This window comes from Marmota flaviventris, unplaced genomic scaffold, assembly GCF_047511675.1.
Source record: "Marmota flaviventris isolate mMarFla1 unplaced genomic scaffold, mMarFla1.hap1 Scaffold_54, whole genome shotgun sequence".
Lineage (NCBI taxonomy): Eukaryota > Metazoa > Chordata > Mammalia > Rodentia > Sciuridae > Marmota > Marmota flaviventris.
The window spans coordinates 649,435-654,113 of NW_027288344.1; positions in this window are offsets into that span (position 1 = coordinate 649,435).

Genomic DNA, 4,679 nt, shown 5'->3' on the forward strand with positions numbered 1-4,679 from the left:
TGCCTTTAGAAACTACACACTTAAAATTAAATCTGGTCCCTAGAAGGCAAGACTCAGATACTGGTGTTTTTTAAGTACTCCAAGATATTTGATATCTGTGGGCACTTTTTTTCAGACTCTTCTTGTAAGGGTCCGGTGAAGTGTCGGAGAAAGAGATCACCAAGTGACCATTCATGCAATTGGCAGAAGGGGATTTATTGATCTAGCATGCTAGGGCTCCGTGCCCACTCAAGAAGGGAGAACAGCCCAGAGCCCAAAGCAGGGGTTGTGCAATGCTTAAGTACACTTTTTGGGGAGTGCGGGACTTTACATATATCACAGTCTCCTTTAACAAATCATCATACACCACGGGAAAGTCAAACAACAATTCTTAGACTTGATTAGTACATACATTGGCGGGAACAGGTCAGGCTGGAGTGATAGGTCATTCCTAAGGAGGGGGTTACATTCAAACTGATTGGTTTGGGCCTTGAATACCTACGTGACAAGCTGCACAGGATCTTGGGCTATAAGTCAACTAAATGGCCAGTAGCGCATTGTCTTAACTGCCTCAGGAATTTCAGGTTTTGCATGTAGGAACTTAACAATACCTAGTCCTTTACATTTTAACTCAGGCCTTGCAGCTTAGAAACTTTACAATGCCTGGTCTTTTACACTTTAACTTCAATTTCTTTTACCCTTACATTCTAAAACTCAGAATGAGGTACATATGGGAGGTCAGGATGAAACCACAATATACAGTAAATTCTTCAACGGGTAATCTTAACTCAGACACTCTAATAGATGAAACAGTTTTGGAGATAAAACTAGATTCTCTGTTTCACTGATTTCTGGGTTATGGATTCAATCCAAAAATATATTAGAAAAGACTTAAGGCTACTGGTTAAAATCTATTTATAATAGGTATTGAAAATATACCAAAGGCTGGGTGTGTTGGTGCAGGCCTGTAATCCCAGTTGCTGGAGAGGCTGAGGCAAGAGGATCAAAAGTTCAAAGCCAGCCTTAGCAAAAGTGAGGTGCTAAATGACTCAGTGAAACCTGATCTCTAAATGAAGTAAAAAATAACCCTGAGACTGAGTCTCAGTAGTCCAGTGTTCCTAAATTCAATCTCTAGTATCCCCCATAAAAAAAAAAAAAAGTACCAGGGGGCTGGGGCTGGGGCTCAGTGGTAGCTAACTTGTCTGGCACTTGGCTTAATTCTCAGCACTACATATAAGTAAATAAAATAAAGGTCTATCAACAACTAAAAAATAGTTTTTTTTTACATAGTGTACCTATTTGTTGACAGCCTGTGACCTAATTTGCTGTGTACTTTAGTTTTTGAGATTGAAGTTGGCCATGCATGGTGGTTCATGCCTGTAATCTCAGCTGCTTCAGAGGCTGAGATAGGAGGATCCTGAATTTGAAGTCAGTCTCAGCAATGGTGAGAAGCTAAGAAACTCAGTGAAAACCTTTCTCTAAGTAAAAATAAAAATAAGGGTAGGGATGTGGCTCAGTGGTAGAGTGCCCATGACTTCAATCCCTGGTTTTGCCTCCCAAAATATGGGACTGGGGATATAGCTCAGCTGGTAGAGTGCTTGCCTTCTAAGCATGAGGCCTTGAGTTTAATTCCCAGTACCCCAAAAAACAAACAAAAAAAAAGGAAAGAAAGAGAGAGATTGATCTTTCTTGTTGTTTGAATTCAAGTTAGTCCCACTTTTATTTTCCTGCCACACCAGAGAAAGGTGTTTACTGAAATGTTTGGAATGTTTCTATAGGTCAGAGCCATTTTAATAAAAAGGTCTTACATATGAAAACAAAATGAGTTGAGGACCTTTATTGGGACACACAAACTACACTACCTCATTTAGAAGAGATTAATTCTTTGAAATGTCACCTAATTTTATTCTGCTTTATTCATATGTAAAAAGCTCGGATTGTTGGTAAAGATGGTGCCTGGAGGGGCTGGGAATGTAGCACAAGTGGTAGAGCACTCACCTGGCATGCGTGCAGCCCAGGTTCCATCCTCAGCACCAACTACAAACAAAGATGTTGTGTTCGCTGAAAACTAAAAAAATAAAATAAAATAAAATTCTCTCTCTCTCTCTCTCTCTCTCTCTCTCTCTCTCTCTCTCTGTGTGTGTGTGTGTGTATCTCTTGAAAAAAAGATGGTGCCTGTATCAGTTCTCTTCCAGGAGCTCAGGTCCATGACACTGAATGGCACGAACTTTTAATGGCACAATGGCACACCTCCAAATCCCCAAAGTGGCGTGAACTCTCAGCCAATAAAGAAGTAAGAGCCCACTCCCCCCTGCTCCTCCTCATCCCCGTTGAGCTCATAAATATCAACACCCTCTCCCTCTCCCTCTCCCCATCACCCTCCCCCTCTCTTCCCCCTTCCCTCTCTCTTCTTCCCCCTTCCCCCTTATCTTCTGTAACAGGCCTCTACAGTTCTGCTTGTTGAGTTTATGGAGCTTTTCCACCATTCCTACACAGATGATAAGTCAAATCTTTTGAAAATGCTCTCTAGTTCTTGAAGAAAAATGAAACAAAATATGGGAAAATAGTCATTGATAATGTTGAAAGTGGAGTTTTGAGATGAAACAAAATTTCTCACTTTGCCAATTGCATCTGGGTGCTTGTCTCACAAATTTTGAAGAATAAAATCTATTTATTTAAGCAAGTCGAAATAGAACTCCCACCATGTGGGATGGGGAATGATACCAGATAAACTCATTTTTGTGTGCCATCTCAAAAGTTTACAGATGTTTTTCAGCAGACATGGAAAAAATTTATTTAAAATAGGTTTTAGAATAGGCATCCTGACTACTATATGGGTTCATTTTCATCTTTTCCATGACACATCTTTCCTCTTGCAACTTCACCATGGGACAAAGGACTTTGTTGAAGGTGTTCCCAAAAGTGGGCATTAAGGTTTTTTACATTTGAAATAGGCCTTAATGGTGCTCATTAACATAACTTCCAGTTAGCCTCCAGCTGTGTTAGAATGAGGTTCATTATCCTGATTACACTGTCATTTTACTATCCCTTCTATTTTATACTAATTAATTTTATATTAATTCACTATGAAAAAAAGAACCCTAGATTTGAATATGTGAACAGAGAGCTAGAAAACTAGAGGTTTATTCTCAGACCTAGGAAGAGCTAAGCTGAAGTTCTGGAATTTATATTGTTGTTCTGAATTTGTGATACTGCTTCCCCTATGTTTAAAAAGCTCAGGAGTCATGAGGAGCATTGAGTTAAAATCCAGCATCAGCAACTTAATGAGGCCCTAAGAAACTCAAAGGGACACTGTCTCCATATAAAAATATTTAAAAAGGGCTGGGAATGTGATTCAGTGGCTGAACCCCTGGGTTGAATTCCTGGTACCAAAAGAAAACAAAACACACACACACACACACACACACACAAAAAAAAAAAAAAAAAAAAAAAAAAAAAAAAAAAAAAAAACCTCCATAACAAGCTCTAAAAGTACAATCTCTCTTGTGCATGGAAACAACAAATGAAGTTGGGGTTCTCTTCAGATAATTATTCCAGTCTTCACCACACAATGTTGGAACATGCTGGACTCATGGCACATGGATGCACACTAAGGGCTTTAGAGACAAGCTGAAAACACCATACAATTATGGAACAAAATGCCTAGGTTTTTAACTGCTGATCTAAGCTTCAATAGACTAGTAAGGGGGGGGGGTGGAGGTTGATCTGCCACAGACACCCTCTGAGGAGTCCTGTGAGGATGGTCTTAGGCCTGAGCCTACACAACACTATATTTTAAAAATTCTAGTTTCAAACCTGCAGTCTCACCAGGCACACACACCAAGCACTCTAGTATGGCCTCTAACAAGTTATTTCCCCTCAACCTGATAAATAGAGTGAAGCCCCTGGCAGGGTCTCCTAGCCTGATAAGGCAGAAAGGCAAAAATATTAGGGTGGAGACCACCAGACAAGATGTTTCTGACCCCAGGGTAAATCATAAGGAGAAACCTGGTGGTAGCTGAAGAAGATTGCAAGGGGGGTCAAAAAGCCCAAAATTTTATGTAAATAATAGAGCTAATGAACAGGGATTCAGCCAGCCAAAACAAGGATGCACTTGAGCTGGAAAGCCTGATGAGGACCTGACATCCCATTACTTGTCTTCATTTCCTGATCCTCTGCATAATACTCACCACTCTCCAGCTGTATGCCCTTGTCTGGACCCTGGTGAGAGCTGCAACTTCTCCCTATCATCCTCTCCTCAACCAGTCATCTGCTCCACACCAGGAAAGCCCTGCCTTGGTTTTTGTCCTGATCACCCTGGTCTGAGTGAGTGTGCATATGCCGGACATAAAGCCTAAGGCCTGAGACTTTTGAACTTAGCATGCAGAGGGAATGTCTGTAATTAGCCTGTCATGATTACATGTGCTTTGCAGTGCTTAGAATTAATTTATATTTGTTAGCTGTGAATGGATTATGTCTATTGCAGTACCTAGCATTAAGAATTGTTGTTTTCTTGATGAAGAACCTATAGAGTGAAATTGTGTTGAGTAATTGAGTGAATAAAGCATTGAAAGGGGCATAAGTGCATGGAAATTCTTTATTTCTCTCCTGTACTGCATATATCACAATTGTTGCCCCCTCACAACAAGTACCTAGCCACAATTTTCATTTTCCACCATTGCCACTCTTGCCAGCTTCAA